General features: G+C 55.3%; 1 long non-coding RNA gene across 2 annotated transcripts in view; it reads left to right on the top strand.

Moving 5' to 3' along the window:
• LOC123479672 (uncharacterized) overlaps positions 1 to 25,461 on the top strand; it is a 39,128-nt gene extending 13,667 nt beyond the window's left edge. The window contains exons 1-3 of one of the 2 annotated variants that reach the window (XR_006655364.2): positions 8,537 to 8,639; positions 9,954 to 10,106; positions 24,941 to 25,461. This is a non-coding gene — a long non-coding RNA (uncharacterized lncRNA). Of the gene's footprint in view, positions 1 to 8,536; positions 8,640 to 9,953; positions 10,107 to 24,940 lie in introns of those variants that run through there. The other variant, XR_006655363.2, reaches the window with a different exon arrangement.
• Positions 25,462 to 26,002: the final 541 nt, after the last annotated feature.

Genomic DNA, 26,002 nt, shown 5'->3' with positions numbered 1-26,002 from the left:
CAACACCCAGCAGTTTGCAGCTCCCTGCCCCCAGGATTTCGGCTTGCTCTTCCTCTGTTCTGAACGCTGTTCCCCCAAATGGAGGGAAGCCGCAGAGCTCCGTCCCTCACCTCCTTCAGGTCATTGCCCAAATGTCACCTTCCCCGCAAGGCCTTTCCTGACTGCCCTAGTTAAAGCTTTAACCTCTCCCCACCACCCCTCCTCCCCTTCCCTCTATTATTTGTGCCAGTAACCTTGACACCCAGGAATAGGCCATGTACGTCACCAATTCACCTTGTTTCCAGCCTGTCAACACCCCCCAGAATGCCAGCTCCCCCTGTGCAGGTGCCTTGGTCAGTATGGTTTCCTACTGCATCCCTAGCAAGGAGTGGGCCCAGGGCTGCGTAGCTCCAGTGTCAGACAGGCCTGGCTTGGAGTTCTGTTCAGACACTCCCTGGCTTTCTCTTCTCTGGACCTCAGTTTTCCCATCTGAAAGATGGGAGAGAACTAGGATGAAAGTGAGAGTGAAACAAAACCCTGTGTGTAAAGTGCCTGCATATGTCTAGAAACCAAAGGAAAAGAAAACAAAGGACGAACGTGAAAATTCGTCACTCCTCATTTGAGTAAATGGGCGACTCCGCTCCCGCCTGCCGCACCACGGACTATTATGCAGCTGTTAAAAAGAATGGTGTGCAGCCATCCTGGGAGCCTTGTGTGGTTAATTTTTGTTTGTTTGTTTTATTTTTAAACATTCTCAACTACACAGGTTTTTATTGTTTCCTGGAATTTATTTTTAATTGAAAAACATTCAAGGTAAAATACAGTATATTGGTATTCTACCTTCGTTTCAAAAAGGAGGAATATTCATTTATATTTTTATAGTTTTAAAAATTGAGATGAAACTCCCAAACATAAAAGTAGCCATTTAAAAAAAAAGATTTATTTTTCGAGAGAGGGGAAGGGAAGGAGAAAGAGAGGGAGAGAAACATCGCTGTGACAGAAACATCGATCAGCTGCCTCTCGCACGCCCCCGCACACTGGGGACCGGTCTACAACCCAGGCGTGTGCCCTGACCAGGAACGGTGCGGGCGCCCTTTCGCTTTGCGGGATGATGCCCAACTTAACTGAGTCACACTGGTCAGGGCCAAAGTAGCCATTATAATTAATCATAATTCATTAACCATTTTAAAGCGTATGCTTCAATGACATTTATTGCAGTCACGATGTTGTGCAGCCATCACCTCTGTGTAGTTCCAAAACATTTTCATCACCCCCAGAAGAGACCCTGTACCCATTAAATAAGTCACCCCTCATCCCTGCCTCCCCTTTGCCCCTGGCAACCACTTATCTGCTTTCTGTCTCCATGGGTTTCTCTCTTCTGGACATTTCATATCAGTGGCATCATATAACACATGACCTTTTGTGTTGCGTTTCTTTCGACGAGCATAATATTTTGGAAGTTCATCCGGGTTGTAGCCTGTGTCAGCGCGTCACTCCTTCTGATAAACAAATAACGTCCTATTGTGTGAACAGACCGCGTTATGTGTATCCATTCGTCTGTTGATGGAAACCGAGGTGGTTTTGAGCTCTTGGCGATTGTGAATGCTGCTCTGCACTTTCGAGAACAAGTTCTTGTTTCGTGTGTTTACGCTTAAGTGAAGGAGCAAGATGCTGAAAATGGTGTGCAGTGTGATCCTGATTTGTAAGAGAAATGGCAGATAAAGGAACCCCTTGTCCAGGCGTAGTCTGTACAGGATTTTCATGGTTACAGAAAAATGGGTAAGAGCCCATTCTCCGCTGTCAACATGGAGCTGAGAAGACTTTCACAGAAAAGGAAAAGCGGGGGGGGGGGGGGGGGGGGGCGGGAAATAAAGGCCAGACGCCAAATCAAAACAGTGCACACAAAATGATTTAACTCAGGCATGTGTGACAAGTTACAGATTGAATCATTGTGGATGTAGATGGGAAAAAAAAACCCCAAACCAAACAAACGCCCCCAAACTATCCACGGGCACGGAGGGCTGGACAGGGGCCTGCTCAGAGGGAAAAACTGAGGCTGGAAGAGAAGAGGGACTGCCTGGGAGTGAGCGTTCCCCAGAATGCCCCCTACCCTGCCCCATCGTGAGGTCCCTCTGGGCTCCTCTGCAGGGATCCCCCATGTGGTTTTCATTTCCTGCAGGGAGGTGTGAGCCAAGGGGAAAGGTGGGAAGGGGCCCAAGAAGAGGAAGAAGTGGGCAAGTGTGGCTGAAGGCTGGGTGCTGGACCCTGTCATTTGTGCTGACCTCAGGACCCTCTCCCTGGATTCCCCATGGGTTGAGCCTCCTGCCGCTGTCTCCTTCTTCCTTTAGGAAATATGTCAACCTCCCAGAACATCAAGGGAGGTAGCCTTGTGAGCTCCAGGGCCCCATCACCCGCCTCTGCCAGGTCTTCAAATTTTGTCCTAGCAGTCAGGGTCTGGCAGGAAACACACCTCTCTCGCATGGGGTACTGCAGGGGCCTTGTGGAGAGCTTAATAAAGGGACTCTTTTAAAGGCGTGGGCAGGGCTAAGGGAACCAATGAGGAAGGGTGCAGAGTGGGCTGTTATCAGCGGGGAGCTGATGTTTGCAGGGATGGGGTGCGTGGAGCGGGGCCTGGCAGAAGCTGAGCCCTGTGGAAGGGGCTGCACCAGCCTGGGGGGAACAGCAGGGAGGGAGCTGTCCTGCCCTCTTCCTGCTCCCTTGACCCCCCCCCCCCTGCCCCCACTGCACTCCATTCCAGGAAGCTCTTAGGAAGCTGAGAGCGGGCTGGTGGCCTCCACACAGGGCAGCTTCCTAGGCACAGAGTAGGGCAGGGGAGGTAGAGATTTGGAGGGAGCAGAAGAGGGCGCGACACCCATTTACACCCATCTGGAGCAGCAGGGGAGCATCTACGGTGGCCCCCTGGTGTTCTTCTGTTTTCAGTTCTGGCCCCAGGGACACGGTAGCATGGCGGGGCAGTGGTGCGTGCCCTTGTGGGCTGTGTGCCTGCTGGTAAGCTTTGCCATTTTCTGGCTCTGGTTTTAAAGCACCTGTTTATTCAGCACTTACTACCTGCTAGACGTTTCACACAGCTGATGGCCTGAATCTTCGCCCTACCTGGCTTTATAGTTCAGGAAAGCAAGACCCAGAGAGGAGCAAGGCTTTGGGCAAAAGAGGAGCCAGAGCAGTTCAAGGACTTGAACCTTGAACAGTTGTGAGAGAAATCTGAGCCCTTGGCCTTGATGCCCTCTGCCCTGTGGTTTGGATTTCCTCCCATCTTTCCAATGTGGAGTTCCCAGGAGGACCTCCTGCGGATGGGACAGTAACTTTCCCAAAAGGCCCCTGATGCCCGGTTCCAGCTGAGGACCCACTCCTTGTCAGCGGTGCTGATTCAGCCTGACCCAGGCTCTGGCACTTCCACCGGTATCATCTTGGGCGGTGGTTTGACTCCCCAGGCCTCGGTTCCTCGGTCTGGAAAATGGGCACAGTGGGAGCCCCTGCACGCAGTGAAGTCGCAAGGGTTTGATGAGATAATCTGCAGGAAGCGTATGTACAGGAGGCTGACCTGCTGGGTTTCTGGTTTCCCTGGAGTTGCCTCCTGGGGGCCGGATCCCCAGCTGGAGGGAGGGTGAAGCCAGCTTTGGGGGCCCTGGGGGGCCCAGCCCCAGGACAATGCAGAGCATTGAGTTCATGCCAGCCCCGGTCTGAGGGTGGAAAAGGAGGAGAGTGATCTGGGCAGGACTCAGACAAAGACCTGGGGGCCCTGCTGGGGGAGGGGCGTCAGGTTACCCCCCACAGGCCGCAGCGACTCCCCCAGCAGCACAGCTCATGGGGGTGTTTTTCTTTCCCCAAACATAGTCAAACACGCAATCAGGGCCCCTTGCTGAGGCCTTCACAGGCGGCTTTCATTACAGGAAGAACCGCAGGTATGGGGGTTCACAGGCCTGATGGGCGTGTCGCTGTGATAGTAACAATGATTGGAGTAATAGTAACACCCAGCGGGCAGGAGCGTTTCCAGCAGGCAAGCAGTGTGTTTCCCTTGGCCTTTAAGCAGTTTGTAGCATTGCCACCCCATCCCCCACCCGCTACCTCTTTCTCCACATGGTGAGAAGTAGGATGGGGGTGGTGGTGGTGGGCAGGGACACTTCAGAGGCCTGCACACCTACTTCTGCCTAGGAGAAAAGTGCTGTAGTTATACCCATTTTGCAGATGAGGAAACCGAGGCTCTGAGAGGCAAAATGGCCTACCCACGGCTGGGCTGGACAGGCTGTGTCTGAGCAGGAGATACCTGAGGGAAGGTCCTGGCCTCTCAGGCTTGCGCCCTGCGGGATGAGTAGGAGACATCCCCCCAGCTGTCCCTTCCCTGTCAGTGTCCCTGGACAGTCCCCTGGCCTCTGTGTAGCCAGCCCAGGCACCCCAAATGCTGCCTCTTCCGCTTGCCTGCTTGCCCGGGAGTCTCTGGCGCCTTCACAATAGGATTCTCTGTCTCTGCAACTGGTTTTCATTCAAGCCCTTTGTGCTGAAAATAAAAAAATGAAAACTTGGCTCCATCCCTCCCTTTTGCTTCCTGGTGAGAGAGGAGGATCCCAGTCTCTTCTCTCCCTCACTTGGGGCCCAGAGATGTTCACAGCCTGCCTGAGGTCACACAGGAGGGTCGGAGCCAGGACTCTGGCCTTGGACTCCTCACCCAATGCTCTGCTCACATCCCACCCCCACCCTGATGATGTCAGGGCCAGCTGCCCCCTCCCCACCCCTGCATTTGCTCTCCCTAGCGCTGTCCTTTAAGCTTGGGGGGAGCAGAGGAAGTGGGACTAACGTTCCCTAAAGCTTACTGTATGCTGGGCACTCTGCCATCCCCAAACTCACTGCAGCATCCTCACTGCAGCTCTGTGAGGTCCTGTGACTCCATGTAACAAATGAGGAGACTGAGGCTCAGGGACAACTGCCTAAGGTCACACAGCTGGGAAGTGGCAGAACTGGGATTCGAACTCTTGCCCAGATGTGGGTTGATGCCACATCTGGCACCCTCTGAAGAGGCCTGTAGGGACACCTGAGCTCTAGAGGTGGTGGGGGCTCTTGGAGGGAAGTAGGAGCCTGGGCAGGGCTGAAAGCCTGGAATGGGACCAGACAGGGACAATGGGCCCTTAGAGACAGCGGTGGCCCTGGGTGAGGCATGAGCTGGAGCCAGGGGCCGCAGGGCGAGGGGGCAGGTGGGCCTGGGAAATTTAGTGCTCCCTCCCCCTCTTCCAGTTCCCGGGTCAGGACCTTGGGGATACTCCAGGCGCCTCCACTCCAAACCTGGCAGACCCAGGGCCCTGGCCGGAGGCAGGGCCAGCCCTGTGCAATAATAATGGCTAATAACTGTACTTCCTGCTGATTGAGCAGGAACCAGCCAGGCCCTGCACTGAGGGCCTTCCTGGGCGCTCACAGCCCACCTAGGAGGCAGGACTGTGATTAATGCCCTTTTCACAGATGTGCAAAGTGAGGCCCAGAGAACTCCCTGGCACTTGCCTAAGGCCACATAGGCACAAAGAACTTTGGAAAGTGTGGCCTCCAGAGACTGAGCTGCCTGTCCCAGGAGGCATGCAAGCAGAAGTGGAGGGACCTCCATGGGGTCAGAGAGGGGACACAGTGGGGAGCTAGTGCCCACCGAGGGTGCTTTTTGGAACATGGGGCCAGGGGAGACAGGAGCTGGGGATTGGATGAAGCCTCCTGGGCTGTGGGGATTTAACAAGTTAACGGATGCCCAGGCTTGGGATGTGCCTGGTATACAGTCGATGCCTAGCGAACGAGAGCCCCCTTCATGGAGCGCCTACTGCTGGCAGAAATACTAACTCCCGCTTATGGAGCTGGCACCCAGGCCCTAGGGCTGGATGATTTTGAGTGTTCCTGACCTCTCAGCCATTGGCTGAGTGCTCGTGGATCCTTGACCCTCGTGATGCCGGCTGTTCTTATTTCCATTGGCTGAGGAAGTCGAGGCTGTGTGCGCTGGGCAAGTCGGTCTTTGCTCTGTGGGCTTGGGCAGCTGGTGACCCCCTGGGCCTCTCTGCAGCCTTAGGTGCCTTTGCCCTTCTAGGCGAGGCTGTAAGCGTCTGCAGAGTGACATTCCTTTTTTCTCCCTGCAGCTTGCTGTGCCCAGTGAGATTCTCCAAGACCCCCTTTCAGCCTTCTCATCCTTCCCCATTCTGCCTTCTCCCCTGTCTCAGGGTTTATTCCTGTTTTCTTCTTGTCCCGAGGAGGCCATCTCCCATCTCCGAAACAGTAAAGACATTTAATTAACTCTTAGAACAAGGAGTCCAGATGTAGGGCTGCTGTAGGATTGGTTAGCTGGGTTCACATTTCTTTGCCTCGCGGGCTCCAGGGGCTGCTTTGGCACCAGACAGCGTGCCGCACGTGACCACATCCTAACCAGGAAGGGAAGGGGGTGGGCAGCAAAGGGACCTTTCTCCTCCAGATCTCACTATCTTATCAGGCAGGAAAATAGTTCCCAAACGTCCCGGAGACTTCCCCTGGTGTCGTGTGTGGCAGTGGGAGAGCCACACGGCCACCTTCAAACTGGAAAGGAATTCTCGTGGCTGACTTAGACTAGTCGGGGCTTAGCCTCTCTGGCTGCCCCAAAGAAATGGGCTCTGAAGGCGATGAATGGGGACACGGCTGGGCTGGCCACTGGTTCCAGGCCCACAGACATCCCACCTCCAGATCGCACGGATGGGCCTGGATTTGTTGGGCCTCCTCCAGCTTGTCCTCTTGACCTCGTTCAGGGGCCATTCTCCCCTCCTGGAGCACCCTTTTCCCAGACCTCCAGATGCTAGCTCTCTGATCCTCCTTCCCCCTCCCTGCTGCCCTCCCCAGGCCTCACAAATGGCCCTTGAGGTGGGTGGAGCCTTCTCCTGCCTTCATCTGACCTCACTCCCCTCCCCCAGCTCAGCCACAGGGTGTCCTCAGCAGAGGCAGGAGGGGCTGCCTAGTTTCTGTCTGTGTCCCTTTGTGCCCCACAAGTCATACGCCTGCCTAAGCCCAGCCTCTTCCTCCTCCCGGGTCTCCCTCTTGCTCCATTGCTCAAATCATTGTCATGGGTGTCATTTAATGCCACCACTCGCCACCTCCCGCCCATGTCCATCCCTGCTCAGAAAATGGCCTCGGAGCCCAGAGTCGTTCTCGACTCCACTCTCTGTGACCCCACATCCAATCCATCAGCCAATCCTCTGCTGGAGCTCAGCCTTCTGACTCTATCCTGAATCCCACCTGTCCCCCTCTCCCCTGCCATCACCTGGGCCCTCCTGCTCATGCCCCTCCCTGCTGCCACCCTCCCCACCTGGCTGGAGGGACCCTGTCAGAACCTCAGCCAGTTCATGCCACTGCCTCGCTCAAAGCCCTCTTGTGGCTCCCACCTTCCTGCCTGAAAGGCCAGCCCTCCCTACCCCACCGGCCTTGTTGGATTGGCCTCTACACCCTCTGCCTCCTCTCCTCTCCCCTCCTCTCCTCCCTCTCTGGCCACCTTGACTTTCACTTCTCCGTAAATAAAACACCAAGCTCCCTTCCATCCCCTATCCTCTGCCCTGCTGTCCCTCAGCCTGGAACACTGTTCTTCGGGATCTTCCCATGACTCGCTCCCTCTCCTCACTCAGGCCTGTGCTCCTCAGAGATACCTCCCCGCCCCCACAGCAGCCCCTCCATAGCTTTCTGTCCTGACCCTGATCTATTTTTCCACTGAGCACTTGTCCTCCTCTCTCTCTGTCCATTTGTTCAGTGTCTCGTGCCCACCCTGACCCCACCTTGAGTTGAGCTCCAGCAAGTGGAGGGACTGTATCTTATTCAGCACACAGTAGGCTCACAAAACCCTGTGCCTGGGGACAGTCTCAGCAGCTCCTCCCTGGGATGCAACTGATGGGGACTGATGGGTCCCTCCTATTCTAGGGACACTGCCTGGACCTCAAAGGAGAGGTCGGAGGAGGGTCCCGGCTGTGGGAGAGCCAACGACACTGGAGCGGGACCCTCGTCACCAGAGTCTGGGAGGGTGACACTGGGCAGGAGTGGAAGCCAGGAATTTTCAGTTCACCCTCGGTGCTGTCTTTGGGAACATTGTGTCCGATGGTTTTTATTTGTTTTCTCTTTAATGAGCCTTGGTACTCATTGTTCAGCAGGACACCCAGTGTGGTGGCCCACATCACCCAAGGCAAGCTCCAAGGCTGGCCTGTATGGTGGAAATCAACCACAGTCAAGTTCCCCTTTGGGGTTTCCACAGGAAGGACCGAGGCGGATGTTGGGTCTCCATAAATTCAGCCCGCCTATCCCCCCAGCGTCAGGTCCCACCCAGGGAGGGGCCTGGCTTGTGTTTTGGAGGGGGAGCATAGTGTGGGGACAGGGCTGCATTTGAGCAGATGCTAATTATGGGGAAAAGTGTGCCCACATCTCCCCCTCCTGGCATACTCACCAGGCCATTGGCTCTTCTCCTTAGGCTGTCTTTATTTGTTGCTGAGTGTGTTCAGTTGAAGCACCTAAGTTCTGACAATCCTGCGTATAACATAGATAAGAGGGGAGGGCTGTTCTGGTCGATGGTGGGAATGGGGGCCTCCTGGTGTTGACCTCTTTGCCTCTTCTCCAGGGTGACCATCCTTAGAACACCAGCTCAGGGGAACCCAGGCTGAACGCCCACAGTTGAGGTCTGTCCCTTTGATTTTCATTCGGGAAAGTAAAGCCCTGAGAGGTGAGGGAGGGAGTGCTTCGGGGACCAGGAGTGGGGTGCCCGAAGCTGCCACCTGGAGGAGGGGGTCTGGGCAGGACAGGGGTGGGGCGTGACGCAGAGCCAGAGCAGGATGTGGGAGAGAGCGCCTGCTGCTCCATTCATTCTGCATTTCCCATTCACTCACTCAACAAATACTAATGAAGCCCCTACTCTGTGCCAGCCTCTGGGGAGACAGTGATCCTGGCCCACAAGGAGCTTCGTGCGGGAGACAGACAAGAACCTAGTCACCCTCAGAAATGCCCATTTGTGACTGAGTGGTCCAGGGTGGCTTCTGTAACAGGGCCAGGGGATCGACTTGGTTGGGGAGGTTAGGAAGGCTTCCCGGAAGAAGCTAAGTTGAGAACTGAGCAGAGGCTGAGTAGATGAGAAGGGAGGGAACAAATGTTGCAGCAAGTGGGCACCGCACGTGCAAAGGCCATGTGGTGGGACAGAGCACAGTGGGTAGGTGATGCTGAAAGACTACGTGGCTGGAGCTGCGAGGTGAGGGGTGAGCAGGGAGCAAGGAAAGCTGAGGACTGGGCTGGGCAGGCTTCCCGGGGAGAGCAGCCTGGTCCAGTGCTGAGGCCAGAGGGGAGCTTGGGGGGCGCGAGTAAGGAGATAGGGTCACAAGGCACCTCTGCCTTCCCACCTGACTTAGTATCTTTCATGAAAGAGCCAGGGGTTGAGCCCACTTGTCAGAGGAGGAAACTGAGTCTCTGAACCTTCCCATGGGCCAGTCCACTTCCTCCTGAGAAAAGAGGAACGAGGAACTGACACCCCATGGTCAGCTGGGAAGAGTCTGGGCTGGGAATGGGGAGGGTGGGGCCCTTGGGGGCCCGCGCCCGGGATGGGCAGGGGCCCTGCTTCCGTTTAACCACAGCCCTGTGACATGCCCCAAAAGGGAAGCACAGGCCGCCTGTCCTCATCCCCTGGACCCTAGGGAGGGGGCTAGGGATGTCTGGGGAGGGCAGGAACCTGGGGAGGCCTCACTCTCTCCCACAGGATGTGAGACTGGGTTCTTAGAGAACTCTGGGGTTAGCTGAACCCAGCTGGGTGACCTTGGTCAAGCACCATCACCTTGGCTTTCTCCTCTCAGGATTATCACACAGGGGCCCCCACTGATTGGCTGGCTGGAGATTGTTGGCCGAATGAGCCAAAGCTGTTTCTCTTCCTGACAGCAGTAGCCAGTTAGATAAAGAACCCATGTGTTTGACATTCAACAAATATTTATTGAGCACCTACTGTGTTCCAGGCATTTTTCTGTGTTGTGGAGACAGCCGTGAACACAGCAGACACAAGTGCCTGCAGACGCCCCACGGCTATGCTTGGTCTGTGGCAGACATCACTAATCAATCATCTTGCCCACTGCAATCAGAATTCTCCCCAGCCCTGTATACCAGCTGAGGTATGTGAGGAACTAAGCTGTCATTCCCGGGGTGGGACAGTGAATGTGGGGCACTCAGAAGATCCTGGTGAGAACTCCCCAGGTGATTTAAGCTGTTTCCTCTCACTATCTTTCAACAAATACCTGTTGAGCCCCTACTGTGTGCCAAGTGCTGGGGACATAGCAGTGACCAGGGTGGACACAGTGCTTGTCCTCATGGAGCTGGTGTTTTGGTGAGGGAAACAAATAAGTAGATGCTTCCAGACACAGATATGAGCTACAGAGACATAAGCAGAGGGGTGCAGTGGAGGGCGGCAGGGGGTGTCTGGGGTGGCCCTGGGGACAGGGAGCTCTGGGGGAAGGCAGCAGTTATTGAGACTTGGCTAACGAGATGCAGCCACCGAGGGAGAGTACAGGGGAACCATGTTGTAGGTGGGAGGAACAGCATGAGCAAAGGCCTGGAGGTGGGAATCAGGTTGGCTGATTTAAGAAACAGGAAGAAGCTGGTGTTCCTGGGGAGCCCTGAGTGATGGGGCAAGAGGTAGGCGGTGGTGTTGGAGGGGCAGAGGCAGATGTCCAGGGCTGGAGGCCAGGGTCAGGCGTCTGGATTTTATCCTAAAGGTGACAGACAGTCCTGGAAGGTTGAAGCTGGAGAGTAACTTGGTTGGGGTTACATTTTTGATCCTTCCAGCTGCCACATGGAAAGAGCGTGTTGGGGACAAGGGTGAGGCAGCAAGCCAGGTTGGAAGCAACCATAGATGTCCAGGGGAGGGATGATGGAGGCTTGGACCAGGCTGATGACAGTGAATATAGGAATCAGTAGCTGGGGAGGGTGGGAGGCCCGAGGCTGTGCATTCGGTTTCATTTGTCCTTTTACACAATCTACCAGGGGCTGCAGGCTCTGGACTTTCCCTGGCACTGCTGGTGCAGCCCACAGCATGATGGCGATCTGGCCTTCATCCTCCTGGCCCCTCCCGCCCTCTCCCTGAAGCTCAGCCCTTCCCCCTGACCCCCCGCAGCAGGCCCAGCCCCAGTTTCTCTGTTACTGTCCCCCCCTAGCCCAGGCTTTGCCTGTGGTTCCCCAATATGCTGCTGTTCCAGTGCCCCCACCCTCCAGCCCTTTTGGCTCTTCACTTTGCAACCTCACTGGGCAGATGCTTGCTTGCCTTCCTCAGATCAGGTTTGTCTCCAAGGGAGGGCCCCGAGGGTCCCCGCTGGCAGGGGCAGGTATGTTCCTGGGTCTCTGATTATAGAGACGCACCCAAAGGTAGCTTGCCAGCGGGCAGCCTCTTTCATGGGAGAGTTTTCCTGTGACCCAGCCTATTGCTGGGATGGAGCAGGCCAACATCCTCTCCTACTCACTCAGGCCTCAGGTGCTCGGATTGGCAATGGCTGGAGAGCTGTGTCGAGCAGGGTTCTGAGGCTGCCTCTGGGTTCCTAGGAAGGAGAATTGTAATCGATTAGTAAGGCCTGTGGTGGGTCCAGGATTAGGGATACAGGTCATGTGGCCTCATCTTTGTGTCCCCAGCATGCAGTAGACCCTCAGCCTGCCCTCTCCCATGGTGCCCTAAATATTTCGGTATAATAGATGTTGCTTGAAAACACCCTATAGCCTTGGTTTCCTCATCTGTGCAATGGGGATGATTACAGCAATGCCCCCAAAGGGCCGGAAGGCTTGGAGGGGAGGCTACCTTGCTCCCCAGCAGCAACTGGAAACCAGCCCTGAGAGCCAGGCCGTCCAAAGTCACACAGCTGGAAGGTAGCAGAGCTTGGATTTGAACTCAGGGCCCCTGAATCAGAAAGGGCAGGCAGAACAATTGGGCTGAGGAGGGGAAGGAGCTGCTCAATCTCCCTGTGACCCTAGACCCCACTTCTCCTTTCTGCCCAGTCACTTGGTGCACAGGAAGCCTGGCTGGGGCCTCCCTTGCCCATTCTGTCTGTAGCCGGGTGGACATGGGGTCCTGGCGTCACCCGCCACCACCCCGGGCCTCCTCCTTCCTGTCTTGTGCAAGATGAGGTGTCCCCTGCGTGGAATGGGCAGGCTGCTCTGGCGGATGGGCGGGTGGGTGGATGGGTGGATGGGGGCCTCTCAGGCGGGGTCACTGCCCGCACTTACCACTAGCAGGCCTGGCCTAGGCCTCCACCCCTTCCTCCTCCTCCTCTGTTTCCCCAGAGTTCAGGCATCCTTGAGCAAGAAGCTGGGGGACCCAGGAAACTGGGGAGGTACCTAGTCAACATCTTGTCCCAAAGGGGCAGGCCTAGGCTCTGGCCATTATGCAGAGGTCCCTAAACAGTGGTAGCTCTAACCATGATGGCACCTGTGTATTGACTGACTGCTATGTGCCAGGCACTATTTCATTTAAACCCATTTGTACAAGCGCCTCCTATGTGCCATGTGCCATTCTAAACCCTTTATACCTCGTGTCCCACTGAATACCCAAAAAGCTTGTGGGGTATAGCAATTAAAACATATTTAATTTTAAAAAACTTTTAAAATGATTCCTTTCTTCAGATGAGGAAACCGAGGCTCTGAGAGGTGGAGGAACTTGCTCAAGGTCACGCAGGCCAGGCAGCTCAGCCGCATCCCACTGAAGGTCACTGTGTGTGTCCTGGGGCCAGCACTGTTCTGGAAACGGGGGGCCCAGAAGGATGGTGCATTCAGCACTCTCCGGCCGGGCAGCCCCTGGCATGTGGGTCGCCCCTCTGTGCCTCAGTTTTCCCATCTGTACCAGCTCTGCTTTCTCAGGCTTATGTTTTGGGGTCAGAAGGTGTGTCTCCTTCTGCTGGAATGCCACCCTCACCCAGGTGGGGAGTTGTGCCTGTTTTGTTCACTGCTGGGCCCCCGGCACAGTGCCGGTACAGAGCAGGTGCCCCATGAACACTTGTGAGTGAGCGACTGCATGAGTGAATGAATGCTGCTTTGGCATTGAAGGGGCTGAGACCCAGAGAAGGTCCCAGCGGACTCACAGTCCAGTGCTGCTTCTCCCGATTCACCCTGGTCTCCCGAGCAGCTTGTTGCCAGTGCAGTCGCAGAAGTGTGCCAAGTTTGGGGTTCTGGGTGTGAATTGCAGCTCGTGCATGTCTTGGCTTGTGCCATGGGGCTGTAGGCAGGTCAGCTTCCCCATCTACCAGACTGGTCACATGGAGGTCCGGTGGCACAGGGTGAGGTGCCAGCGGGACGGGGTGGCATGTGGTGAGGGCTGGGCACACGATAGGTGCTGAGTAAACGCAAGTGGGGGCTGGCTGTGGGGGAGGCTCAGGCTTGTGGTCCCCTCCCCCTCTGCTCCGGGCCTGTAATTATCACTTACCCTGGTCAGTGGGCCCGAGAAATTCCATGTGTGGGCAGAGCTGCGGCCAGGGTACCCATCCAGCCCCCAGAGGGTCCCATGGACACTGTCTGGTGGGCCTCATGGCCAACATTCCAGGCACGTTTCCCAGCCCTGGGGCAGCCACAGGCCCGCATAGGTGGGGGTGAGGGGGGTCATAAGCTTCTGGCTGGACAAACCAGTCAGCTTCCCAGGCTGGGCTGCCTGGCCACCAACTTCCTGCTGGGCCCCCTGAGGCCCAGAGGGGCCTCCAAGTCCTTCCTTCTGCTTCTACTACCGTCATCACTGCTCATCCACAGTGGCACAGAAGCCTCCATCCAGGACCTCCAGAAATGTCCTCTGTACACTCAGCCAGAGGGGTCCTTTAGGACCTCGGCCCAGCCCACACCCCTCCCTTGCTGAGTCGGATCGCCAGGGTTCTGAGAATCCATCCTCCAGTTCTCTCCTCAGCTCACAAGGCCCTGCATCATCTGACCTCCTTCCCCACCCCCTCCCCTTCACTCGCTTTTCCAGCCGGGCTGGCCTCTTCCCGTCTCTGAAACAGCCATGCTCATTCTGCCTCCGGGCATTTGCACTGGCTGTTCCTTCCGTCTGACACACTCTTCCCTCAGGTGTCCTGAGGGCCCCCTCCCTCCCTTCTTTAGGTGTCACCTGCATGTGAGCCTTCTCTGACCCCCTCACCTCCACCCCTGCTCAGGACTGCATGTTCTCTTCCCTGCTTCGTGTTCCCTGGGGTGCTCGGCACCTTCTGGCACACCATAGATCTGACTTATCCACAAGGGCAGGGATCGATCTTTGTCTGTTTTGTTCTCTGTTGCATTCCCTGTGCCCAGAACATAATAGGTGCTCAATAAACATCTGTTGACCGACTGAATGAACAACTCTTATGAGTTGTTCACAGATAAGGACACCGAGGTCCCTTGGGGTAGGTGACCAGTCTGGGACTGAGCCAGGAGAGGAATCTGGGCTCATCAGATCCTGGTGCTGGCATTTCAGAAGCTACTTCCGGAGAGTAACAGATGGGACTGAGGCCCTGTTGACTTTGCTCCCCCACCAGTCCTGGGTCGGGCAGTCCCAGGGCTGGCCCAGGAGTCCAACCTGCCTGCCCGGGGAATTCCAGGCTCCCACCCAGGTCTCGAGCTTTCTATTTTGAGCCTCCTAGTCCCGAGGACTGTGTGTTCCCAGCAGGCAGTGAGGGCCCGAGGCTGATCCTGGGTGTGGCCTCACCCTATCTGGGGCCTCGTGGTGGTGGGAGCCAGGACCGGGGGCCCTGTCGTGGACCCAAGGACCCAGATCCCTGTCTTTAACCTGTTTGGTGGCTGTGGAGGCCTCTGGTGCAAGTCTCACTTCCTGTCTGCCTGCCCCCCTTGCAGCCCCTGCCTTGCAAGGGCAGTCTTGACTCATTTCATCTTGGATTATACCCTTCCGTTTGTCCCCAGGGTTTCAGGACTCATTTAAATTCTGGCTCTGTCCTGTTACAGCTGTGTGGTCTTGGACAAGTTACTTCACCTCTCTGAGTGTATTTCCTCACCTGAAAAGGGGGGACAGGAAGAGCACCTGTGTCCCGGGGTCCCGGAGGAGATTCGGCGTGAAGAGGTTGATGAATGTGCCCTGCCCTCAGTGCCCGATTTGCTTTCCCCACTGCTTGGCGCCCCTCTGGGTACACCTGTGTGAGTTTGCCTGGGGGATGCTTGTCTGTCTCCCCCGTAGAACATCAGCCCCACCGAGGCAGGGACTTTCACCTGCCTTGTTTACTGCTGTGTCCCTTGTGCCCAGCACAGCGCCTGGCACACCGTAGGTACTTGGTCAGTGTTTGTTGGAAGAGTGAATAAATACATAAGGACCCCTCGAGGAAACAGGTCCTGAATGCAGAACACATGTTCTCACCTCCTTCCCTGGCGCAGACAGGAGAGCACAAGGGTGCCTGTTGGTGCCACAACCCTCTGCTCCCCCTTGTGCACCAGCTGACGAGGCCGTCTGAGTTAGCATCCCCTGCATCCCCTTGGTGTCGCAGATGGGGAGGAGGAAGCTCAGAGAGGGACAGCCCCCCCATCTAATGTGTGATGTCACAGAGCAGGCAGCACCTGGGCCAGGGTCCCATGCCAGGACTGTGTGGGACGTGGACCATTCTTTCCTTGCAGGGGGCCCGTGGTGACGAGAGCGTGGTGGGGCCTGTGAAGATGTCCCACAGAGGGAGGAAAGAGAGGAGATGCATCACTCCTCTTGAGTTCCACCTCTCTGTGTGTCTCTGTTTCTCTCTTTGTCTTCCTGGATCCCTCTGTCTCCATCTTTTTCCTGTCTCCCCCTCCCCACTGCACAAGACACGGTGCAGGCAGCAGACCCCTGGCTCAGGGGTTGGAGCTGAGGCTGCAGGAAGGGGGATTGGCACTGGGGACTGAGTTCAGTCTGGAGCCGGGCCCTGTAGCCAGGTCCTGGGTGGGCTCCAGGGTGCTGGCCTCAGTCTCCACAGTGTGGGGACAGCCTTGGGGCCCTGGGCAGTTTAGAGAGAGCCTCAGGCCTGGTTTCAGAAGACCCGGGTTCCAGTCTCAGCTTTGTCACATCCCAGCCCATGACCTTGAGCACTTAGTCTTGGTGTCTGTAAAATGGGACCATGACAGCCCTGTCTCGCATCGTGATGCCTGGCTCCCTGGAGCCCCGTGTGTTCCAAAACAAGGAAAGCATTTGATAAATTGCTATAGTGTTTTCTTTTTAGCAGGTGGGAGAAGTGAAACTCAGAATCCTTTCACTAATTCATTATTATTGAGTACCTACTATGTCCCAAGTGCTTTGATTGGCATTCATTATCCCACAGGTTGGCAAACTATGCCCCTCTGGCCAAATCTGACCCATAGCCTATTTTGTAAGTAAAGTTTTATTGGCACACACCTTGTCCAATTCACTTACATATCCTCTGTAAGTGCCTTCACCCTGCGACGGCAGTGTGCAGTAATCGTGAGAGAGACCATAAGGCCACAAGGTGAAAATATTCACTATCAGGCCCTTTACAGAAAAAGTGCCAACCCCTGGATAACCCATCACAACCAGGAGGATGGGCAATCATGACCCTGGTTCTACACATTAGAATCTCAAGTCTCCGCCCCAGGTTGGGTCCCGGTGAACACTCTCTGGGTCTCAATCCTCCCCTCCTGCCCCTTAGGGATCTGCCCAACCCTTGTTCCTGTCCTTCATGGATGCTGAGTGGGTAAGTCAAACCCTGCAATGGAAAGAAACCTGTCTGACGGGCAAGGAGATCTGAGTTTGAATCTTGCCTCGGCTCCTCCCTTGCTGGTGACCTTGGGTGAGAAGTCTGGCACATAGTGGGTGCTTAATCAACAAGTGCAGACAGCGGCCGCTGGGTGATGTGGCTGTGGTAAATGTTGGCATGTGAGGGGGAGAGCACTTTGGGCATCAGAGAGGTTTCTAGAGCTCCATGTCAGTGTTGGGGGTTCTTGTTGTCCCCCAAACCTGACCCAAAGTCTTAGTCCCTCTCCCTGGTTCTCGGCCTCAGCCTGGTCCTTGGTGGCCACCCCCACTGCTCCCAAGGTCCTTTCCCAGCCTTCCTCCTGCTGGCCTTGGGAGGCTCCAGGTTTGCCCTCAGCCCTTTTCCAGCAGTCCCAGAATCACCAATAGGCAATCCTCACTGCCTGGAGGAGGCAACGTGGGTGGCTCAGGAACCTCTGGCTTCTCCCAGCCCCCGTGCCCGGTATGGTGATCTGGGGCTGCTGAGAATGGAGGTGGCACTTCTCTGCAGGACTCACCTGCAGCATCTCTGTTAGAGCAGCCTTCCGGAATTAATCAACCCACTAATTTAGCTCCCCAGTGCTGGGTGACACTGTGGGCCCCTTCCTTCACTCTCAGCTCTGCAAATGGAGCTCTGGTGGGACCTTCCCCTTCAGGAAGCCGTGAGGATGAAATGAGTCAATGAGAGGAAGCCCTTGGCATGGGCCTCATCATGGTGGGCATGTGATACATGGGTTCATGGTTTCATTCGAGGGTCCCCTGAGGCACCCCTAGAGCCAGCCTGCTGCTGGATGAGGGGCAATAGGGCGACAAGTTGCCAAAGACACAGTTATTGTCCTCATCTAAACACCGGTGACTTCCAGATGCATCTCTCCAACCTGGACACCTCCCCTGACTCCAGACTAGAGTCTCCAGTCACCCCTTCCCATTATCACTGGGGCAACAAACAGGGGCCACAAACTCAGCAGGCCCACAGCCCAACTCTTGGTCTTCCCCCGAGCCTGTCCCTGTCTCCATGCATGACTCCTCCATCCTCTAGGCGCTCCCCCAAACCCTGGGGCCTTCTCAACCCTTTGTTCTCACCTGCCCCCGCTCTGATTGCTCACCACATCAGTGCGCTCCACCTTTGACCTGTGGCCAGAATCCGCCTGCGTCTTTCCACCTCCACTGCCCGTGGTCCGTGCGTCACCTGCCTGGGGACCTCACCCCTACAGTTTGTTCTCCGTGCACAGCCAGAGGGATCCCCTTAGAACCCAAGTCAGATCCTGTTTCCTTCCAACTCAGAGCCCTCCCAGGACTCCCACCCTGGTCAGAGTAAAAGCCAACGTCCTCCCAGTGGCCCCCAGGGCTTTGTGCGATGCCCCCAGGGCTTTGTGCGATGCCCCGTCCTTCAGCAAACCCTCCACCTCTCTGATGACCTCATCTCCTCCCACCTTCCCCTAGCTGACTCCCTTCCCTCTCCACGGCCTCATTGCTGTTCCTCTAAGAAACCATGGCTCTTCCTACCTCAGGGCCTCTCCCTGTCAGAGGGAACATGCTGTTCCCTCTGCCCAGATTCCTCAACCACATATTCACCTGACTCCCTACCTCACCCCCTTCAGGTCTCAGTTCAGATGTCACCCCTCAAAGCAGCCTTTTCTGAGCCCCCCCGCCCCCCTACTTTATTTTTCCTTTATGGGTCAGGGAGATGGCGCAGGGGAAAGGCACTCCTAAGAAAGGGACAGCATGTGCAGAGGCCTGGAAATGTGAACAGTGGGAGGCATGTAGAGTGGTCGATGGGTGGGATCGGCAACGGCAGCAGGGCAGGGTGAGAGGCCCGGGCGCTGAGCTCCAGGATAAAGCATCCTTCAGGCAGGAGGAAGAAGATTGCTGGGCTAACAGGCTGAGGCCGCCCTGGCTCCGTCCTTCCCTGGCTGCGTGACCTCAGGAAGAAGTCATGCCTCACTCTGGGCCCAAGAATCCTCAACTGCTGTTGGAGACCACCTTAGTGGACTCATTACTTAACAAATGGAAGAACTGAGGCTGCAGAATTGCTTCTATGATCTGTTTAAAGGTCAACCCAGGGATAGGAGTAAGCCGGGGGCAGCTGACAGTCGCTCACACCTTGGCCTGAACGAGCTCCCTGGGTTCCTGGTCACCCAGTGACTCCTAGACCCTGCAGGGTCTGGGAGGCAGGGCAAGGGCAGACGAGGCTCCCTGCAGGGCTCCAGGTTGCACAACCACAGCATCACTGCCTGCGACCAGGGCAGGTGACACATGCTCTCTGGAAGTCACCCCAGGGGCCATGCAGCCTTGTTGCGCACACTCCCCACTTCCCGCACAGCCTGACTAGCTCTCGGCCCTGGGCGCTGCCATTTCCTGGCTGTATGACTCTGACCAAGTGACTTCTCCTCTCTGAGCCTCAATTTTCTCTTCTGTGAGGGGAGATGAAAGCTGCACCCACCCCGCTAGCTTTTGGAAGGACTCGGTTTTGGAAGGTTTACTCTGCCCCTGCCACACTCCTCTTCTTGCTCTTCCTCAAACATGCCAGGCATGCTCCTACCTCAGGGCCTTTGCACTCGCTGTTTGCTCTGCCTGGAATACCTTTCCCAAACATGGCTTGCTCTCACTCCTCCTTCAGGTCTCTGCTCAAACGTTGCAGCTCAGTGAGGCCTTCGATAATCCCTCACATTCCCTTTCTTGCTTACTTTGTCTCTGGAGCTCTTACCACTTTTCTCTGCATCCTGGTTATTTCTTATTTGTCTGTCTACTCCAAAAATGGAGACGGCAGCTCCATTTTGTCTCTTGGTCATCGTTACGTTCCCAGCCTCCAACATGGCCCTGGCACAAGAAGGTGCTCGGTAAAGACTTGTAGAATGAATGAATGAAAGAAATAATGAATGAATGAATAGTGCTTAGTTAGCATCAGGCCCTGCAATCAATACCCAGTGAAATGAATGACGTTACTCTGGCAGCTGCTTTCCAGCGCCCCTTCCCTCCTGGCCCTCTCCTTCTCTCTTTAGCCTGGCCTCCTGCTTTCTCTGCCAGGCCCAGATCCCAGGCCCAGCTCCCTGCTGCCCACACAGCCCTGTCCCTGGGTCCTGGGTTCTGGGTCAGGGTGACCTCTGGGGAATTGCAGGCCTGTGGGGCGGGCACCCTCAGGCTCTGCTTCTGGCTCCTCTTCTGTCCCTGGGGCAGGCAGAGGCTGTTGGGAAACAAGCAGAGTAACGCTCTCTATGTAGCTCCATGGGTCAGACCCACTGAGCTTCTGGGCCTTTCTTCTGTACTGCCTGATGTGACCCAGTTATTGCACTAATGGGGATAGTGAGACTAGAGAGGGGCAGCTGTGGTGGGTGCCTGGGGCTCCTGAAACTTCTAGGGCACTGGCTTCTTTGCTGCTCCTGGAATAGGGCTGGGGCTCAGGTGACTGTTTCCAGGTGGGAAGGCTGAACCTCATACAGGCTCAGATATGAATCTCATCCTCCCGTTTCCCAGCTGTATGACCTGAGGCTTGTTGCCCAGTCCCACCGAGCCTCGGTTTCCTCGTCTATAGAAAGGCACGCCAGTGAAGCCCTGGCTCACGGGGGTGTTTGGGAGGACCAGACCAGCCATTCCACCAGCATCTGGGGTCTGCAGCCCCTCCCTGGGCCCCGACAGCTCCGGGCCTGGCTCCGACGCCTCATTGTCGGGGTAACTGACAGGCCCAGGAGACCGCTGCCGCCCCGGTGTTTGTTCCCTTCCCTGACTTTTCCCCTCCTCATCCTGGCCTGCCTTCTCCAGAACCAGCTTGTTTTTGTTTTCTGTTTTTACGGCTCCATAAATGAGTCACGGGCCTGATTTGATTTAATTTCGTTGTAATTGTTATCTTTTCAAGCTTGTTTTTTTCCACTCGGTTACTCACGAGACCACAAAACCTAAACAGGACGGGGCCTTCTCCGGCCCGCTGCCTGACACTCACGGCCCGACCTCCTGGTGATCCGGGGCTCAGGGCCAGGGTCTGTAGGACCAAGGTGGGGTGCATGGGGCTTCAGGGGGGCGGGGGGCGGTGCTTCGTGCCCTGAGCAGGACTGTGTGTCCTGAGTCCAGGATGGAGCCCTGTTCTGCTTGCTGTGTTGCCCTGGGAGAGCTGTTTATGCTCTCTGGGCCCGATACCCTCGTCAGTGTCCTCCTTGGCAAGCGTTAGAACAAGGAGTCAAAAGCTCAGACATCTTGGGGCCAGGAGGCAACGTGATGAGTGAGGTGGGCTGGGTGGTGACTGTGGAGAACGGGAGGGAACAGGCCCTTCCCAGGGGATGGCCGCCTCTTAGTGGGCGCACGGCCCAGATCCTCCCAAGTATCAGAAGAAGCCAGAAAGCCGAGGTCGTATGTGAGAAGTCCTAATTTTTAAACGTTGTCCAACGAGTCAAATTAAAACAACAAACAAAATTCAACTCTGTGGACACCTCTGGTTTAGAAGGTTCTAGAAAAGCTGGCCACAGTGCAGACTGAAGAATTTTGCAGAGAAAACTCTCTGTGATTATGTCGAGTTGGTCGAATGCCACGAGAAGGACATTATTGTGCTGTTACACAGTGTCGTTTAAGTATATTTAAATATATCAACACTCCACTTTGTTCATCCTAAGCAGTTGTGTAATTGTGTGATAAATGTGTTAGGTCAAAGAGAAAATCAATTTATTTTTACTTTTTTCCCCCCTCCCTCACTTCTCAAGACAGGGTCCCAGTCAAGTTTCTCAAAGGTTAATCTTTATTCCGAAGTTTTGGCCCTGGTTCTCAGTGAATTCACTCTATGTGGCTTTTTCCTAGGCCAAATCATCCACTTTTATTTTCTGAGCTCCCACCGGAGGTCTTCAGAAGTCACTTCCCTGCCACCCCAGGTTCAGCTCTTGTTCTGTGAGGGGTCCCAGAGCCTTCCAAGCAGGGGCCCGTCACCCACCACCAGCACCACCTGTGGCCTCAGCCTTCTACCCCCTACCCCCACCTCTGGCCCGCCCTCACCTCCCTTTCTCTCGTGTCCTCTGGTCTTTCTTCCTCCAAACCAGGGCCTGAGTGACCATTTCAAAGATCTTCAGCCTGGAAGGGAAGCTCGGCAGACACTTAAGACCACGGCGTCCTGGATCTGTAGATTCAGGACAGAGGAATCACCAGCTCTCAGTGGACTAGGCCTCTGCACGTCTAACGTTCTGACGCAGGAGGCCTGCCAGACCAGGTCACACACTCGCTCGGTTAACATATTGAGCACCTGCTCTGTACCCAGACTGGGGAGGCAGCAGTGAACAACAGGGACAAACTCCCGGCCTTCGTGGCACTTATGTGCCAACAGGGGAGACAGTGAGAAAACAAATGAGTGAAAGATGGAGTCGGTCTGGTAGTGAAACCAACGGCCAAAGGAAGTGAGGAGTGTGGGGGATAGTGCAATACAGGCTGTGACAGAGGGGACAGGAGGCCAGGGAAAAGTACAGGGGCTGGCCCTGAAGATGTCCGAGGCAGGGTGTCCCGATTCTGGGAAGAGCAGATGGAAACACCCTGAGGTGGGGAAAATCTTGCATTGTTGGGGGAAGATAAGGAGAGCAATCTGGTTGAGTAAGCAGGGGGAGGGTGGGGAGGGACAGGTCACCCAGGGTCCTGTGGCCTGCAGGAGAAGGAGTCTGGATTTTGTTGGAAGTGATGTGGGAGCCCCTGACTTTTGAGCACAGGCAAGACAGGGTCTGACTTAGGATCAGAGATAGAGTTTCTCCACCTTGGCCTTATCGACCCTTAGACCGTCCTGTACATCGGAGGAGATTGAGCAGCATCTCTGGCCTCTCCCCGCTGGATGCCAGTAGCAAGCTGCCACGCCGTGGCCGACAGCATGGGAAGAGTCCTATAGCGAGGAGCTGAGATCTCTTCTCAACAGCCAGTGAGAACCCCAGGCCTGCTGACAGCCATATGAGGAAGCCCAGAGAGGGGTCTTCTCCCAGGAGAGCTTTGAGATGACTGTGGCCCCAGTTGATACCTTAATTTTGAACTTGTGAGAGACCTTGAGCCAGAGATACCGAGCTAGACCATTCCCAGATTCCTAACCCACAGAAACCATGAGAAAATAAATGTTTGTTGTTTTTAGCTGCTAAGTTTGGGGGTCATTTGCTGTGCAGCAATACGCAATGAACACACACACACACAAAGTAGTTGTGACGACTAAAAATATTTCCAAATATGTCCTGGGGTGCAAAGTCACCTCCAGTTGGCAACTACGGATCTAGTAGGCTCCCTGTGGCCGTGTGGGGGGAAGACTGCAGGGATTCCAGAACTGGAGAAGGGGCGGAGGTGAGAGGAGCGGTTGGATTCTGGGTTGATTTTGAAGGTGAACGCAGCAGGATTTGGCTGGGTTGAATCTGCAGAGAGGGTCAGGGAGGGGGAGGAAGAGATGCAAGTGGAGGATGAGTCCAGGGTTTTGGCCCAGCAAGGATGGGTGAAGGTGCTGCCTTCTACTGAAAGGGACAGCTGGTTTGGGGGACCACTCAGGAGGCTTCTCCTTCCTGACTATAATTCAGTAGCTCTGGGGCAGGGTGCAGAGCCTGGTGTGGTCACAACCTGGGTCCAGGCAATGCTGAGTTTTTCGAACTGTGCTTCAAAGAATTTAAAGGTCCACAGAGGATGTACCTTGGCTGCAAAGATGGTGGTAAGGATGGGGACAGGTAGGCAGGGGTCCCTCACTTTAGCCCGATCAGGAGGTTCCACCTAAGGTGTTTCAGGAAGGTGTTCTGAGACGGAAGGAAGCCCCAGCACCTGCGCTCCAGGGTAAGGATTGCACACTCAGGTGGCCCCAGGACAAGCCAACTGGGACCCCTGGTGACGCAGCTGGTGAGAGGAGCAGGCCCATCTAACAGGTGTGCACTATTCACATTCAGCCCAGCGTCACTGCGCAGGAAGGCCCCAACTTCTGGGTTTTCATAACATGTAATCTGGATGAATTTTTAACTGTTGGGGCAAATCTATAAATATACAGGCCTGTATTGGTTTGAGGGCCATGAGTGTGACCCCTCTGTCCCACTCCAGCCCTCTCCTTCTGCAGATGAGGAGGGTCCCCAGGAGTCCTGGGTCCAGATGGGGTGGGGGCACCATGAGGGAGGTGGCTCTTGGACTCAGCTCTGAAGAAGGGCCAGATTCTGTCAAAAACGAGGAGAGAGCTGTTGCAGGAGGTGGGGTGGGGTGAGCAAGGGTGTGGAGGTGAGAAGGTGCAGGGGGTTGGAAGAGATGGCACCAGGGAGGAGAAAGACACATGGTAAATGGGGGCAGGGGAGGGGTGCTGAGGGAGAAACACAGAGACTGGGCCCAATGAAGAGCTGGCACAATCACAAAAGGATTTTAATGATATCAGTAATTTCACTTCTGAAATTGTTTGGCAATCTGCAGCTCATTTTATTTTACCACTGACTTGGGCTTCTTGGCAATTCCCATGTACACCAGGGAGTGTTTGCCCAACAAAGAACATTCTCGTTTGCAGATTATTTTCGAATGACGTGAAAGTTTTCATAAATACTAAATCGGAAATTTAATACTGAATTGTGCAGTTTAAGTGGATTAATGAAAGATCTATTAATTTCAATTTAGCAGGTTTTTAGTTTTTTGGAGACAATGCAATTTCCCCCCCCAAATCTACCTTGCAAATTTTCCACCTCAGAGCAGCCAAAATGTGAGGTGACGTGTGCAAAAATAGCTGATGTGAAATGACAGAAAAAGGTAAGTGAGGTTTAGAGGGAGTCCGGAGAGTCACTTTCAGGGGGGAGATCAGGGCAGGCACCCTGGAGGAAGTGGTTTTTGACTCCGAGTGGCAAAGGATGGGTGAATTATAGACCAGACAGATGGGTTAGAGTAAGCGGGGGCATGCCAGGAGGAGGGTCCTGTGCGTGCGTAAGAGTGAAGGTGGGAAGAGTGATGTCTCCAAGTTTGGACCAAGGGGGCTTGGGCTGGGGTTGGTTTTAATGGAGGGCATGGGTGGAACCAAAGAGGAAAGAGGAGGCCTTTCAGAGAAAGGCACAGCGAGGACTGAGCGTGGGAGTGTGAAGAAAAATGGGCCCCTGGCCTCCCCTTTTCAAATTTCTCATGAGTGTGGAAAGATGGCAAAGAATGTGCATGGCTCGTCCTCCTGTCCGTGACCCATGGGCCCTTCCCCTCGTCTCAGCGGAAACAATCTGGGTGAAATCTGAGGACAAGTTACTGGGTTGAGTGCCTACAGAAAGCCCAGCCCTACATAGAGGGCTTCTGGGGTGTCAGCTCATTCGCTCTGCTCATCAATTGTGTAAGGGATGTGTTATGATGCCCATTTTACAGGGGACACGGAGGCCCAGAGAGGTGAACTGACGTGCTGAGCTCACGCAGGAAGTGGCAGAATGTGGGTGGAACCTGGACCTGCCCAGGCCAGAAGTCTCTGCTCAACCTGCTGCTGTGCGATGGCACCCACATGCCCCACCAGGGCTGCCTTCCTGAGGCCTGAGTACCATAACCATCCCCGTTTGTCAGGAGGGGATGGAGGCTCTGAGAAGTTGCCTTACTTGCATGAGGTCATACAGCTGGAAGGGGTGAAGCCAAGGTTCAAATCCCAGGTCCAGCTGACCCTGGAGCCCATTCTTCCTTGCACCAGATGGCACCTGCCTTCGCAAGCTTCTGTTTCCTCATCTGGACGGTGGTGGTGAGGCCAGTGCCCGCCCGATGGGGCCCATGTGAGGATCAGAGGTGGTGCCTAGCAGCTGTCCCACTCTGTGCCTGGCACTTGGTGCTTTAACAATGATGGCTGTGATTATTTGTACGAAGGTGGCTGCATGTTAAATGAGTGAATCAACATAAACCACTTAGAACAGTGCCTAAGTTGCACTTATTTTGCCTGAGGACACATAGTAGGTGCTCAAGAAATGTTAGAAGGTACTGTTTTTACAGGACTAACCATGGGACAGCCCGATACCCTTCTAATCTGTTGTCCTTCCCAGAAGTGCCTTCCCAGTGGTTTCTCCCTTAATTCAATACCCAACCCGAGAGTCCAGGTGAGGATTTGGGGTGAGGAGGGTGCAGCCTCCTGCCCGTCAGTCAGTGGTGCTGAGAGCACCGGACAGTGAGCCCAGGGTTCTGGGTTTGAGCCCTGACCCTTGTGTGATCTCTGCCCTCGCTGCCCCTCATTTTCCCCTTCTGTCTCCAGAGCCTGAGTCAGGCTGAGCTAGGAGGTGCTAGCCCCTCACAGGGATGCGGGCAGTTCCTGTGTCCACTTTGGCCACCAGTTTCCATGTCCTGCCTCCCGAGCTGCAGGCCCGCCCGGCTCAGCTGTGACGACCAACCAGCCAATCTGTTTACTGAACTGGCTCACCCCTTCCGGGAACTCAGCCCAAGCTTCCCAGAACTCGG

The sequence above is a fragment of the Desmodus rotundus genome, chromosome 6 (genome assembly GCF_022682495.2).
Source record: "Desmodus rotundus isolate HL8 chromosome 6, HLdesRot8A.1, whole genome shotgun sequence".
Taxonomy (NCBI): Eukaryota; Metazoa; Chordata; class Mammalia; order Chiroptera; family Phyllostomidae; genus Desmodus; species Desmodus rotundus.
Note: the sequence above shows the minus strand (reverse complement) of the source record. Positions and strands in the feature narration are given on the sequence as shown.